The following is a 16,923-nucleotide window of genomic DNA, read 5'->3' as shown; positions in this document are numbered from 1 at the left end:
AAAATGCTAGCCTGGTTATACTCAAAGCATGAGAGAATAATTTTCTTTCAGAGTGAGCATGCATTACTTTTATATCTAGAAAAATAAAAATACATGAAGACTACTTTAGTTGAAATTCACAGAAACGCAACTCAAATTAATTTAAGCCAAAAAGGGAAAGGATTTGAATGGAGAGGGAGGAGGAGGGGAAGAGAAGTTCATGGAAGGATCTGGTTTCAGGCCCAGGTGGAAATTATATTATGAAGTCTCTCTCTTCTACCCTCCCCCCAAGTCTCAGCTCAGCTTCCTCTGTGTAGTGACCTCATTTTCTCCCCTCTTCCAGACTGCCAGAGAATTAGGTTGCCCACAGCTCTAGGCTTACAGCATCTGCTTTTGGAATCTCATTGTGAAGAGACCTCTCTCCCCTAATGTCTACATATCAACCCCATGAGGGACTCACAGCCTCTGTGTGGGTCACATGCCCACCTCTATACTCATCACTATGTTTGGGGAATGCAGGATTAAGACTGGGTGGGTTTCTAACATGTACCCATATCTGTTCCAGAAGAGAGGATCTGGTACTACAAGAGAGAAACAACACGATGGCTAGCCGAATTAAGGAAGGTACTGGGGGGCACAGTACGTTATCACAGTTCACTGTTATCATTCACACTCTTGCCTTTCTGAAAGGCAAATTCCAAAAATGCCCCATAATGAATTAACCTAACAACCCCACGTACCGTTCATCTCCCAACAAGACAACGTAAGGTCTCATCCAGTGACTACCTTGTCTTAAAGTCTATGTCTCTGGGCCATATGCTTTCCTGCTGGTCAGGTGGAAACAGCTGCTCCTGGGCCTGCAATACAAATAGCAGTGAAGTAAGTTCTTTAGTGGTTCAGTTTTGCTGCCCCTGGTCCGTGCATGTGGGAAACAAGTCTCCCATCCCCGTCATATTCTCGGATGCCACTGCCTTAGCCACCAACTTCTTGTTGCTCTTGTTAAGGAGCCTGGGTATTGCTTTAGGCTTTGAACAGTCAAAGGCTTTGTTTCCAAGTTGGGTTTTTCTGGCAATGCAATCCTCTTCAGATCTCAGCTGGCTTTTCCCCAATATCCTATGTGGAGATTTCATAAACTAAGTGCAATACCAGAAATGTTACTCTGTCCTCATAGTTTGATTCTCTTAACAGATCTCAGCTTTGCCCACCCTATAGGCTCTGCCCTATGATGGTTACCGAGGCTGCAGCCCAGTGGATGGTAGTGTTCTGCCATGGGCACGACTTCTAACTATACTTGGCAGGGAAGAGCACCACTGTTTATGAGAAAGGGGCAAGGGACACAAGGTTCCCTAATTTTTACTGAGTCTCTGGTGTGTTTTCTGTCTCATGCCTTTGTACTGATTTTAGATTGAGACACGGGATTCAGCTTCTCAAATCTGCAAGAAGAATTACATTTGACTCTCAGTTGTCCTGGAATGCTGGCTAGAGGCAAAAGGGGCCTCTCAGTCGGCTGTCACCTTCTTGCTTTCAGACAGGTGAGCTTGGATTCAAGCTTGTCCCTTCCTCTTAGCCCAGCGGGGTTCTTCCTCGCTCTTCTACATTGGCATCATTCTGGTTTGTTTGCATGACCACAGAAACCAGGCATCATGTTTGACTGGACCGGGTCATGTGCCCACCTCCGACTGAACAGGGCCTATGGGAGAAAGGGAGGAGCGCCGGGAATCCATGCTGAGGTTGACTCCCAGCTGCCATTTTACCTTTATTTTTAAAAGAGGTTAGCACTTCATACAAAAATTAGCCAATTTAATACTGAAAATGTATGAGTAGAAAAGATTCTTAGGATCACATCCTCATGCTTAAAAATTGCAGGGTGATCTCAAACAGAATGAGAAAGAGCCAGAACCAGAGAACAAGGAAAACGACAGAAGACTTTGTCACCCCGTTTTACAACATCAGAAATGCAAGAGTCAATTCTGTAAATATTCAGTGACTTCCTTGGCTTTCCGAAACCAACGGCTTCCACATGTTTGACAGGTACAGTCTAAGTTTCAAAAGTACTTTTAAAAGGTACATCCATCAGATGGGGCACCTGGGTGGCTCAGTTGGTTGGGAAACTGCCTTTGGCTCAGGTCATGATCCCGGACTTCCAGGATCAAGTCCCGCATCGGGCTCCCAGCTCCTTGGGGAGTCTGCTTCTCCCTCTGACCTTCTCCTCTCTCATGCTCTCTCTCACTCATTCTCTCAAATAAATAAATAAATAAAATCTTTAAAAAAAAAGGTACGTCTATCAGAGCTCAATCCATCATTCTCATCTACATATATCTTTTGTATTTATAAAATATTCTGTTATTAAAATCTCACTTTGGGCACCTGGGTGGCTCAGTTGTTGGGTGTCTGCCTTCTACTGGGGTCCTGAGGTCCTGGGATCTAATCTGCATCGGGCTCCCTGCTCAGCGGAGAGCCTGCTTCCCCCTCTCCCACTCCCACTGCTTATATTCCCTCTCTGGCTGTCTCTCTCTGTCAAATAAATAAAATCTTAAAAAATAAAAATAAAAATAAAATTTTGCTTCTAGGTTATATTAGCATTTAGTGACTATCTATACTGACAACCTTGAGGATTTCCTCTCCAGTCAAGAGCCATCTGTCAGCTTTGAACCTCACACCCGGAAGCTCTTTCGGTTCTAGTCTTTTGGGTTTTGCATCTTGCTTCTTTGTCTTGTTTTTCCCCATAGTCGCAAATCTAATCCAGATGCCTGGACTTGTGGGTCTGCTCCTCTTATTCATGGAGATAGACTGGAAAATATAACTTCAACATTTTGCTAAAACTTTTTTGAGCTAAAAAAAAATCTTTTTATTGCAGAGCAATTTTAGTTTTACAGAAAAGTCACAAAGATATCAGAGAGTCCCTGTATGTCTGTCCTTCATCTCCTAATGTCACCTGATGTTATCATCTTACCTAGCCAGGATGCATTTGTCAGAACTAGGAAATTAACACTGTTACATTACTATTAACTAAACTCCAGGCTGTATAAGGATTTTACCAGTTTTCTACTAATGTTCTTTTTCTAGTCCAGGATCCAATCCAGTATAGCACATTGCATTTAATCTGCTAAATTTTAAAACAAGCTATTTTTCAAGTCATTTCCAGTTAAGCTATTACAATTATGAGGAACGTGACATTTTAATATTTAAGATAAAATATTCATCAACAAAATCAACACAAGTTGTCAAGATGACACTTATTCTGTGATTATGAGCTCCTCTAGGGAAGAACCTCTATTATTTGTTTGGCATATTTTAGCTATATATAGTTTCGTACACTCACTTCAGGATGTAGTTTTGCAGCAATAAGAGTTGAGAAAAGTACAAGAAAATTCAAAACATTCTAACTTAGTAGAAAACACTTTCATTCCTCCTAATGGAATTAGTAGAGTTGGGATTTTATTCCAGTGACATGCTACAAAGGTAGGGGGAATATAATTTCTGAATACATTATGGATCGGACCCACTCATCATAAGGCAAGCCACAGAAACCACAAAAGACCACAGAAATCGATTCCTGTCCAACCAATTTCTCTGGGGGAAGAGCACTTGTCAACAAAACCCAAAGTTCTCTCTAGGAAAAGAAAGCTCTCTCTAGGAGTAATATCTGGAATAATTTGGAGGAAAGTTAAAGTGGCTTGCAATTTTACACCAAGATCTTTTCAGACTTATAAAAGCTATCTTGATATAAGAACTTTGTTCTAATTTGCATGTGACTTTCATTTTAAGAGAATAATTTTGTAGGTATTGTAACAAAAGAGCTATAAAGAATTCAACTTGAGGTCAATTCAAGGACTTCTCTAACCTAAGAGAAATACAGAACTTTGCTAAGTATATATTCCATCAATAACTACATTTAGTAGTTATTTTCAGATGTTGTGATCAACCACAGCAATCACATGTAAAATTCCTATAGTATCTCTATCTCCACCCCAGAAAAAAAGATTCAAGACTCATTTAAATTATTTTGTAAAACCCAAAGAAAGCAAAGATAGGTGAGAAAAGCAACGGGAAACAACAAAATATTTTGCCAAGCATTAGTCTATAAGTAAAGGAGGCAAATGAAGAGATTATGTATTTAGATTTTCATTTAGCAATTTGTTTTCTGGAAGAATAGGAAATATAGTAATTTAGCTAATTGATTTATAAAAGAAAGAAAAACTGAACATTTACATAGCACCTTAGTGCTTCTTACTCATTTCTTATAATTTACTGAATAGTTAAGGGGCAACCTATAATTTAGGGTGAATTTGTAATTCACCCAGTGACCATGGGTGCTGGCACACCTAATTGTCCTCTGAGGGACAATTGTGCTAATTGTCCTCTGAAGCCACTTCAAAAGTAACCTCCTCCATGAAGTCTTCTGCTTACTTCCAGCCCCTCCATCAAAGAAGAATCTGCCCTCTTTCTTCTGTGCTCCCAAGGCATGTAACCAACTTAACATATTTGTATGATAGCACTAATCACATTGTCACCTGTTCTAGGAATAGCATCTTATCCAATATTTTATCTTCATAAGTAAGTGGCAGTGTTATAGGTTGAGTTTTTCTTTCCCTCTTCTTCCGATTCATCTGTTGAAGCCCTACCCCCAATAACTCAGAATGTGATTGTATTTGGAGATGGGGTCTTTAAAGAGGTTATTTAGTTGAAGTGAGGTCTTTAGGGTGGGGCCTAATCCAATCTGTCTTTATAAGAAACTTGTGCATGTAGGGGGCGCCTGGGTGGCTCAGGGGGTTGAGCCTCTGCCTTTGGCTCAGGTCATGATCCCAGGGTCCTGGGATCGAGTCCCGCATTGGGCTCTCTGGTTGGCAGGGAGCCTGCTTCCTCCTCTCTCTCTGTCTGCCTCTCTGCCTACTTGTGATTTGTCTGTCAAATAAATAAATAATCTTAAAAAAAAAAAAAGAAACTTGTGCATGCAGAGACATAGGGCTGAGCATTCACAAAGGAAGGACCAGATGAGGGCACAGCAAGAAGGCTGCCATCTACAAGGCAAGGAGAGCGGGCTCGAAGAAATGCCACCTGCCGATATCTTGATCTTAGACTTCCAGCCTGCTGAAATGTGAGAAAATGAATTTCTGTTTAAACAAACCAGTCTGTGGTACATTGCTAGGCCTAGCAAACTAGTACAGATTCTCACAGGTGAATGGGAGAATAAGTGCTTAAAAAATGGTAGTTAGTATGTGTAATCAGCAGTTATTATATATATTGTTATATATTATATATATATATATACTTCTTGTATACAGATTATTCATGCATGTGCTTGGCAAGTTTTAGGAATTTATGTGTCTCTGCATTCATGTCTCCTTTATGGTTGCCTTTAGGTTCTATGGGTGTCTGTTTGTGCATTTGGCAGCTGAGTGAGTTATTTTTCTAAAGCTTTGCATTCAAGAAATTTGGAAAGTATTCTTAGTCACTACAAAGACTTCTATCATGGATAAAATGGATTCCCTAAGGCTAATAATTTTGTTCAGCAACTCAATTGTACAAATATTTTCTTCAAGCAATCGACACAGAAGTTTTTCAAGATTCCAATTAATTCAGGAGTTAAGTAGCTCTGGATTTAATTTATTTTTTCCAATGATTTTTTTCATAAATTTTTAGTTTTTTCAAAATTAATTTTTCCTAAGACACGTGGTAAGGAAATAAAGTAAGAGTCGATAATTTTTGATAAAAGCACAAGAATAGAAGTCCACAGAAAAAATTGGGTCATAAAATTTGAGGTCTTACCGGTATGATTTGTGGACCCAAGGGAAACATAATGTGATTCTCAACACTGTAAGAGCTTCCACTCACTTGTCTTGAGGACCTTGAACAATCCAGTTACAGTCTACCTGTTCTGATTTCACCTTCTACCTTGTTCCCCTTTCTCCCTGTTCTTCAGCCTCAGAAGCTTCCTTGTGGATCCTGAAACATGCTGAACTAATTCCATTTGCCCGGAGGACTGCTTTTTATGCATCCCCTGTCATTCTCTGTCTCCTTACCTCCCAAATTCCCAGCATCTATCAATATCACGGCATTATGTCTTTGTTAACCTGCTTATTGGCTCTCTCCCCTCTACCAGATTTTCAGCTTTGTTAAGAAATGTTAATTGGACTAGAAATTTGTAGCATCAAACATTACAGCTTTCAATATTCCTTAATGATATAATGAATATTGCAATGAAGTAGTCAAACAATGCTGAAGAGATGTTTTCTACTATCGATTGAGTATATTAGATCATCCCAGAAATCTGTTATTTTGTACTATGTAGTTGACCCCTTTGAGGGTGTCTATTCTGCTGAGAATTTTTGTCTAGTATCTTGGAACTGTCCCTCGTCCTCAGAAATGGATCCTTCAAAGCTATACAGAAGAATGTTGTCCAGGGGAAATATAATGTGTACCACATTTATAGTTTAAAATCCTCCAGTGGTAATATTTTTTAAAAAGTAGAAAGATTAAAAGTAATTTTAATATTTTAATATATTATTTAACCATGATATACAAAATATTATAATTTCAACATGTAATAAAAATAAATACAATTATTAATGGGATATTTTATGTTCTTTTTTTCTTTTTTTTTTAACCAGTGTCTTCAATCTGATGAGTATTTTCCACTGGCAGCACATCCCAAATTCAGATGGTAAATTAAAAAGAAATAAAAATGTAATTCTACCCAAATAGTGAAGTTGTGGGTAATGGAAATATATTTTACACTGCTTCAGCTTCAAAATTTAAACCGATAACAAATAAAATGAAAAATTCCTTTACTCAGTGTCCTAGCCACATTTCAAGTGTTCCAAAGCTACATGTGGTTCGTGGCTCGTGCCTCTGCCTTAGTGCACAGGCAGAGCAAGCAACCCTGACTCCTGGCCATCCTTGATTGGAGCAGCCTTCTGACCACAGCTCAGCCAATCAGATTCTCTCGCCCAGGAATTTGAATTTTGAACTGAGATACGCAGAGATCAGAGACGGTGAGCTCTGAGTCATGTTTAATGGCAGAATTCCAAAGGGAAGCTTTGTGAGCAGCTGTTGTCAGGGTCCCCAGAGCTTCCCTGTCTTCTGCCTTTCCAGAGGCCTGTTTAGTAGTTCAGTTCTTCTTGGATTCCATGAGAGAGCCCAATAGATTTCCAGTAATTTTTATTTTCCCTTGAGCCAGCGCTAGCTGTTTCTGTTACTTGTAATGACATTAACAACAAAAATAAATAAATAAAATGAGCAAAAACTCTTAAATTTCTTTAAAAGGAGACACATGGGAGGACATAGTTACACAAAAGGGTATACATTTATGCAAAAGTGCTTTCAGTACCTTGGAAAAATCACAATTGTCCAGAGTGTTATCAACTCCAAATGCAATGGAGCAGGGTATAGATAATTCAAAACAGTAAATTGTTACAAAAAGAGCATCTATTTGATTTTGGAATACATTTGTGTGAATTGGGGGTGGGGATGAGGACAGAGCAGAAATAAGACACAGCTTCCTAATTGTTTTACAGAGAATTTAATCAGCATGAATTCTCCAAGAATGACGTTGATCACACAGCAGGTGCTTGATAAATGCATGTTGATTAATTGACTTAGAATACACCAGCTGTCGATGAAAGAATGTGATCCACAATCAAACCATTTGACAGAAGAAAGCCAGGATGGCTTTTAAAATTAGTAACAACATGGAATTCTTTATGCAAATAATCCCTTCTTTGCTTCCCCTCCTTGATGAGAACAAGATAATCATACTCTGCATTGGGAGGAAGGTGTTTAGTATTTAAGACTGAAAACCTAGGTGAACACATTCTCCAGTTATTTGTTCCCAGTTTCCATTAAGAATTTGGAAGGCCTTTCAGTGGTATATATCAAGTCTGTGTGTGGGTGTGTATGGAAGGGGTTTGGAGGCTGGGAGAAGAAAATGCAATCATAAATGATCTCTCCTGATCATGGGGAGCTTTGGTTTTATCTCTTCTTAGCATCATATAATCAATATTTAAATTTCAGTGTAGGGAAGAAAAATTAAAAAAGAGGTTCAGAATAACAGGTTTAAATAGGCAGAGATGAATGTAATTAATCTAGCAGAGTATAACTAGCATACTAGCTAGACGCTAGTATAACTACCAATTTACAGAAATTATCAGAAATAAGAATACAGACAGGGACACAATCAGCCAAATCCAGAATATGGGAAATTCTTTAGAACAAATGACCTGACTTTTTAAACAAATAAATATTCTATAATTATGTTGTAAATGTCACAACTACTAGAGGATAGTGCCACCCCTGGTAGAACATTATTTTACGGTAAGTTCCCTTCGTACAAATTCCGGGGTAGGGGTGGGGGTTGCATGCAGAAATTTATTGGAAAGATACCTCTGAGGAAGTGAGGAAGATAAGACTAGACAGTGGAAAAACTGACCTAGTGAAGCTTCAGCTGAGGCCTCAGTCATCCCATGGGGAGTTCTGGAGCAGGGATGACTCTTCAGAGTTGTCCCAAATTGAGACAAGGGGGCCAGGCTTGGTATTCCTGCCTCAGCCAGTCCCTTGATGGGTTCCCTCTTAGGAGGGGCTATAGGAGGCAGTTCTTTGCGGCCAACGGGTGATCCTAGTAAAGGACGTGGTTGTGGGCTAATGGCAGTTGATATTCCCAGCAGCTGGGGAAATATAATCATGTCAAGTGGAGCACTGGCTAGGAGTTGTGGAATCAATAGATGATTTTTTTTTCCCCAAATGGGAGATACTACAGAATGTTTGATACTAATGGGAATGATTTCAGTAGGCAGAAAACATCAATGATGCAGGAGAGGGAAAGAATAAATGCTGGAGAGAGAACCTTGAGTATGTGGAACGCAGTGCACAGCTACAAGGGGTGGCTCAAGAAGGGAGAACCAACATCATATTCACAGTTAAACTAAAGGTGGCAGAAAATGCGGGCACTGGTCCTGGTAGACCAGTAGCTGTGGTTCTAAAGGCTGGTATACTATGCGGTCATTACAAAAGAATTATTTAAAAGTTATCATTTTAAAATCTCACTGTAGGGGAGGGATGCCTAGGTGGCTCAGTCAGTTAAGTGTCCCCTTTGGCTCAGGTCATGATCCTAGGGTCCTGGGATTGCACCCTACATGTGGCTCCTTGCTCAGCCTACTTCTCCCTCTGTCTGCCATTCCCCTTGCTTGTACAGGCTCTCTCTCTCCCCAACAAAAAAATAAAATAAAAATCTCAGTGTAGGGGCGCCTGGATGGCTCAGTCCATTAAGTATCTGCCTTCCGCTGAGGTCATGATTTCAAGAGTTCTGGAATAGAGCCCTGTTTCATGCTCATATCTCAGTAAGGAGTCTGCTTCTCCCACTGTCCCTCCCTCCCCTCAACCCTCAACGTGTTCTTTCTTGCTCTCTCAAATGAATAAATAAAATCTTCATAAATAAACAAAAAAACAAATAAATAAAATTCCATCCATCCATCCATCCATCCTCAGTGCAACTGACTCAAGCAAGCATGTCAAAGGTGATTGGGGAACAGGATATTTACATTGTCTTTAAGAATCACCCCATAGACTATTTGTTTTTTTACAAAGGGGAAGGATACCTTTGAATCTGAAAAAGATGATCAATAGCATCATCGCCAATGAGATGAACTGGTATTTTCTGTCCTCCTATGTGATGCGAGGGGAAGTGCATACTTCTACTATGATATTCTTACAAAAAGTGTTTAATCTTAAGAATCTAATCATGATGAAGGACTTAGATAAATCCAGAACGTAGAGCATTCTTCTACAAAGCAATTGTCTGGACTCAGCAAAAGTGTCACATGTACTGAAAAACACCCTCTCCCCACCCCGCCAAAAAAAAAAAAAAAAAAAGAAAGAAAAGAAAAGCAAGGGACAACAAAGGAGACTATAGAGATATTTCTGTTATGTGTAATGAATGAGCCTTGATTGAATTCTGGATAGGACAAAGCTATAAAGGACATTTTGGGGCTAACTGGGGAAATTTGGATATGGGTCATGTCACAGTATGTTAATATTAAATTCTTTGGGTCTGATAATAGGATTGTGGTTTTGTAAGAAAATGTTCTGTTGTAGGAGAAAACGCAAGTGGTGAACTGTCATGCTGTCTGCAATGTGCTTCCAAATGACTCAGCAAAAACAAAAGAGAAATGAAGCAAATGTGGCAAAAACTTTTAACCATTTATGAATCTAGGTAAAAGATGTGCAGATATTTATTGTACTAATTTTTTTCAGATTTTTCTGTAGGTTTGACATTTTTGAAAATAAGCTTTTGGGGAAAAGAGAGTAACGTAGAGCTCTAAGTACTGATTATTATGTTATTATCATTGGAACCAAGATTTTCAACCTAAGTGAAAAGAGATGGAAATATAAAATCAAACCAGCCAAGTAAAACTCACATCCTAAATTTGAACAGTCTTTTACATGATCTCTAAAGGCCCCTGTGGAGAGGGAAATGAAATCTTTGTATCTAATATTTCCATCAATAATATTTATGTAGTTATAATATTTACATTATTATGATACATTATTATTAGTAGTAATTTTCAATTTTTAGAGGCAGCCTATGAACCAAACTGGAGAAAATATAAACATCAAGCTTTATAGGGGAATTAATCTTCTCACCTAATGGAGTGATTTATCAATAAATCAAGAAATAGCAGTAAAGGCCCCTTATTCAGAACTAGGAAAGCAGCCACCAAAAAGCCTTGAAAACAGAAATAATGAAAAGTGGTTCCTTTTGGGAAATCAGATTAGGAGTGGAAGAGGATGGGGCAGTAGACAATGGTTTTCATTAAAAGCCCTATTATATTATTGTTTTTCCCCCCTGTGTGATTATTGCGAAAAAATGTCCTAAAATAAGAAAATTTTAATAAAGCAAGGGAATGGCCTACAATTTATAGCCCCTGTATGGGCATAATAAAAACCCAATGTTTAAATTTTCTGTTTCACAGTTTCCAGGGCATAGTTAGTTATTGGAGGATATATATAAGCATCCCAGGCAGAGAAGCCTCCTGTAGAGCAGGGGAGAGAGGGGCTGGGAGAAGAGGGGAAAGGGAAGAGGGAGGGAAAGGAAAAGGGGGGAAGGTGGGGAGAGGGAGAGAGAAGCTTTATTGAAATGTAAGGTTTGGCTGTCAGAGCAATTTTGAGTATTAATCATATTATTCTCTATCCAGTGGTGTCCCAGCAACTAGAAACTTGAGCCAAAGCTCTGGGGGAAAGATGGCTATTAATTTAGACAAGAGTGAATATCCAGGAGCCTCTGAAGGTGTGAGCTGTGCAAGGCTCAGACATCTGGAGGTGGCAGGGAACACTGCTCTCTTCTCAGCAGGCTAGGAAGGCTGCATGGGTCCCAGCAAGGATCCTTGGGCACCACTGGACTCCTTGCAGAAACACATGCAGTGCCTGGTGAGTTTTGAGAAAGAGAGAGAGAGAGATGAGGTCCTGCATTACTGGGAGCGTAGGCAAGCTAGAAAAACACTGTTTTCCTAATGTTATTATAAGCCATGGTAGCCACAGCCATGTGTGGCCTATAAAAACATGATCAGCACAACTGATTTTATAGCAAAAAGCATTAAAGGAGACAAACAGCATTATAGTGTGATTAAAGATACATTAAAAAGGGAAGCATAAATGCTATAATGGTAAGTCTCAGATATAATCCAACAATAAAATAGAGTTTTGAATTGACAGAGAGGCAAGGATAAACCCTTCTGGCTGCAGCATTATAGGAGCGAACACGGGGTAGATTATACTATCGTTCCCTATTATCTGTTGCTCTGCCTATGAACCGATTATGCTCGCCCATGCATAGCCATCAAGTTTGACCTTATTACTTTGTCTATGGAATGTATGTGGAAGTGATGTATGCCCCCCACCTGAGCAGAAGCTTTAAGAAACATTTAACATTTAAGAAACATTCTAGGGAACAGAGCTGTAGCCAGTTTGTGCAGTGACTGAGTAATAAACCTTTGTTGCCGTTAACCACCAGGAGGTGGGTGGTTGGTTGTTCATAACCTACTGAAAGCTAACTAATGTATCACAATCTTCAAACCTTTTACTACCAACACCTAGAAAAGCTAGCTGAATTGTAACAAATATAATTTTAAATGCATGTGAAACTCCTCCAGGACCTCAAAATTAAGGGATACTGAAACAAACTGTAAGTGTTTGAAATAATGCTGCAGGTATAAATAGCAGTGAGAAACAAAAAAGAGAGAGAAATGCAACAAATTAACCTAGAGAGTCTAAAAAAGGAAATGAGTAATATCCTAAAGCAAGCAAGAAAAAGGGAAATATTAAAATTAAAAGCAGAAATGAACAAATAGGGTAATAGAAAAGCAGAATACTAAATACATGTACCCAATGACCATTCATTTAAAAATTGCTTCTATAATGTATACCCTTCCTGTTGTGGTCCTTTTCTCTTATTATTAGGCTTGATTATAAACTATCATGAGTTTGATGTTCACTTTGAGAAAACTAGTATGTTTTTGGTAAATTAATAAGAATACAATAAATTATGGTTACATATAGGAACAATTTAAATTCTGAACAAATATTTATGCTTCCTTTAACAGAATGCATTCTCCAGCAGAAATTCTAAATCTTGACCATAGAGTTGTCGTGATCTAGGTCAGTGTTTTTCAGCTGAGGGCTGCAACCTAATGAATCATGAAATCAATTTAGTGGGTTGCAATTTACATTAAAAAATGGAAGAGAATAGGTTCAGAAATGGCTCAGTTGGTTAGGTATCCCACTGTTGATTTTGGCTCATGTCCTGACCTTAGGGTCATGGGATGGAGCCCTGCGTTGGGCACTGCGCTGAGCACGGAGCCTGCTTAAGATTTTCTCCCTGCCTCTCCCTCTGCACCCCCCCACCCCCTTGAGCTCACATGCACTCTCTTTCTCAAAAAAAAAAAGGGAAGAGAATAGAACTGAAAATATCAGAGTACAGTACATGTAGTAAAGATAAGCACTGTTTCTTGAAACATTGATTTTAAGTTATATAATGTGTGTGCATGGGAATTCTGTGTGTATTGGGGTGACATCAAAATGTATATCTTACTGTAGGTAGGCTGGACTAAAAAATGTCTGAAAATCACTGATTTAGGTCCCTGTAATCAAAAGTTATGGTCAAAATATTTCCCAACTGGTAAAGCTTGGGTACAGCCCAGTCAAAGCTGGATATGGTGTCAGAACAGGGCTCCAGGGAAATCTGCCTCGGCAGGGCCTTCTCCTTTTGTTCTTGGATTGAGAGTCTCTATGAAAGGGCAGGATGGCCAAGGCAGCAAGTGGGCTTAGGGCAGTGGCATTATGCATAGTTTTCTTTTTCTTTTTCTTTTTTTTTAAGATTTTATTTATTCATTTGTTAGAGAGAGAGGGAGATCAAGAGACCAAGCATAAGCAGGGAGAACAGCAGGTAGAGGCAGAAGCAGGCACCCTGCTGAGCAAGGAGCCCGATGCGGGATTCGATCCAAGGACTCTGGGATCATGACCTGAGTCGAAGGCAGATGCTTAACCAATTGAGCCACCAAGGAGTCCCACGCATTGTTTTCTATTGCTGCAATAACAAATTGCCACAAATCTAGTGGCTTAAAACAACACAAATTTGTTATGGTTTTGTAGGTCAGCAATCAGACTCAGGTCTCACCGAACTGCAACCCAACGTGTGAAAAAAGCCTCCCAGGGGCTCTAAAGGAGATTGTTTCCTTGACTTTTTCAACCTCTAGAGGCTACTCACATTCCTTGACTTGTGGCCCTCTTCCTCTGTCTTTAAAGCCATCAACATTGCATCTCCTCTAACCCTTGTTCCATAGTCTCATCTTTCTCTGATCCCAGCTAGGGAAAAATTGGCTTGTAAAGATCCATGTGATTAGACTGAGCTCACTGGATAATCTAGAATAATCTTATTTCAAGATTCTTAATCGCATCAGCAACGTCCTTTTTGCCACATTAGGTTACACTTTCACAGGTTCTAGAGGCAGAGGGAGCGGACATCTTTGGGGACCATTATTCTACCTACCACAATGGTTATGGACGTGTTTCATTGTTTGAACAAACAGCAGAGCCACACCTGTGCAAACTTTAGCCTGAATGTAAGTACCATTGGTCTGTGAAATGGACCCCTTTAGGTCTCTATGCAGCACTCTAGGAGTGTCTTTTTTTTTTTTTTTTTAAGATTTTATTTATTTATTTGACAGACAGAGATCACAAGTAGGCAGAGAGGCAGGCAGAGAGAGGGGAGGGGGGAAGCAGGCTCCCCGCTGAGCAGAGAGCTCGATGTGGGGCTCGATCCCAGGACCCTGGGACCATGACCTGAGCTGAAGTCAGAGGCTTTAACCCACTGAGCCACCCAGGTGCCCCTAGGAGTGTGTCTTGAACGTTTACCCTACTGTCGAAGAGTAGAGAGGGGAAAGTTTAAGTTACGCACACCAATATAACTTGATTCACTGCTTCTACCTTTCCAGTATTTTCCTGGAAGGATTTACTATTAAATGAATCGACTACTTTAGTTCAATAAGAACTGGGAGACCATTGTGCCTAACCAGAAGAAAAGTAACTTACGAAATATCCTTCCTGTTATCACATGTGAAAAATTTAAATGCACATATATGTAAATTTACTTTATTATTTTTACATTAATTTTCATTGGTTATATAGTATTTCATGATGACAGCAAGTGGCAGCTTAAAAAAAAGTATTTCCAGAAACCAATTCCAATTTTTATAATAAAATATTTCACAGTTCTGAAAGAAGTCCCTAGAACAGCATTTCAGATGGGTACCCCACAAGATACAGTCATTAACTTAAGGAATCTATGCTTGTATTTATACACTCTGGAAGAAGCAGACCAAGTTCATTTTAACCCACTGAGCCACCCAGGTGCCCCAGACGAAGTTCATTTTAAGGGCTGTTTTAAGTTCCCAAGATTCTAAAAATTAAATGTACTTTACTAAAAAGAAGAATTTTCAAACAATCCTTGAACTGATCTATACATATTTACTCATAGAATATCATCCTGTTCCGGGGCACCTGGGTGGCTCAGTGGGTTAAAGCCTCTGCCTTCAGCACCAGGGTCCTGGGATCGAGCCCCGAAATTGAAATCGGCTCTCTGCTCCGCCGGGAGCCTGCTTTCTCCTCTCTCTCTGCCTGCCTCTCTGCCTACTTGTGATCTCTGTCTGTCAAATAAATAAATAAAATCTTAAAAAAAAAAAAAAAGAATATCATCCTGTTCAGCATTACTCATTGAATATTTCTTATACCAAATAACAAAATAGGAATGAACTCATTTTTGAGTCAAATAAGCCACAAAATCCCAGTGAACTCCAATGAAGCATTTTGTGAATCAGAGTGAGGGTGGAGGAAATATAAAGAAATTTTTAAAATTCCACATCAGGTATCAACTCATGGTAATGCGAGCTTTTTACAAATGCTAGTGGATATGCCTGGGTGGAATATGAAAGGAAGCTAATTTGGGGACCTAACTTTATTATGCTGTTTTACTTAGTTATCTAAAAACATGGAAGGATGCTAATTTATGTAGCTTTTGTATTTTTGGTGACTCATTTTTGTTCTATTTTAAAGGAGATTTTACATATAATTAGTAAGCTAAATTTTTTTCTTCTTATGAAAATCATTGGCTCTTGCTACTCAGACAATAGAAAAGGTTTTTATTGTTCTTCTACCTCAATCCTCAATTTTAGAGGCAAAATGTTTTCTAATTGGAAAGATAGAGTCTTTTTTAAAATGCATGCTGGCCTCTCAGATTAATTATCTAGATGTCTGCCCCTGGACCTGTTCTATCCTGTCCATTCTTCCCTTTCTCCACCATCCTTGGCTCCCGATCTGTCTTGTGGGGCTGCCACCTTAATAAACCTCAACAGCAAGATTTCTCAGGAAATTATTGGAAAGTGATTAGTCCTTTACACTTCTCCATTCCATTCAGAAGTAATTTTCCACCAAACATAAATGATGAAAAATGATTAGCATCTACCTAAATGATGTTATTGTGCCAGGTTTTGTTTTTTTTTTCTTCTGTTGGCACAATGCCACACTCTCCCTTCTGTAATCTATAATTGCAGGGGAGGGAAGGCTATAACTCTATTTCCTAAATCCTTTACCAACTGGCTTCCAGTCAGGTGTGGCCAACGGGAATCACTGGTGGGAGAAAAGAATAAGCCGTTCTAGTCTGGTCCCAGTGGTAGAAGTGTCTCAATGGCAGATTGGCACAGGCCACGGGGTGCCCCTTTGGTGAAGGTGGCGTTTGACATGGGCCACACAGTAAATTTCTGGCAGCAAATGCAGCTGGAGGGCTCCAGGCTGAGTGGCAGTAGCAGCTTACTCATCTCTGGGTGACATCCCTTTCTCTCTCCCTTTTTCCTCTAGCCCTTCCAACACCTTTGCAACCCTTTTCCACAATTAAATCCCTTTGTTTGAACTATGTACAGTGGTTTCTGTTTTCCTGACTGGATTAATTGGACTGATCATATATGCTATCAGGTAGGTTTTAGGCACTTCCTAGTCCCAGGCATGTGGAGCTCCACCTAAAAGCAATGGATCATGGAGTTCAACTGAGTCCCGTTTCAAGGGTACAGTGAGATATACCCAGTGTGTGGTCTAGACACTCTGAACAATGCCTACGGGCAAGTGAAAGTCCTGAGCCAATGGGCAACAGAAATAGCCTGGTTGATCTGCAGCTCAGAGATACTGCAGACTAAGTTCTCAGGCTCTGGTAGTTCCTTGAAAATGCACTGAGAATATTTCATAATTTGCAAGTGGGGGACAAAGTTGGTCAGGCAAGAGAAAGTGTAGTTACCTAACTGAAGTTGGAATGGTGGTTTAGGGGCTGTCCTACCTAGTTCTTCATTCCAGTAGGACCATCTCAGAGTCAATTTCCAGGCATTGTTTCACAGATCAAGGGATTTTGGA

Source organism: Lontra canadensis, unplaced genomic scaffold, assembly GCF_010015895.1.
Source record: "Lontra canadensis isolate GAN:19392208 unplaced genomic scaffold, GSC_riverotter_1.0 scaffold61, whole genome shotgun sequence".
In the NCBI taxonomy this organism is placed as follows: Eukaryota; Metazoa; Chordata; class Mammalia; order Carnivora; family Mustelidae; genus Lontra; species Lontra canadensis.
Note: the sequence above shows the minus strand (reverse complement) of the source record.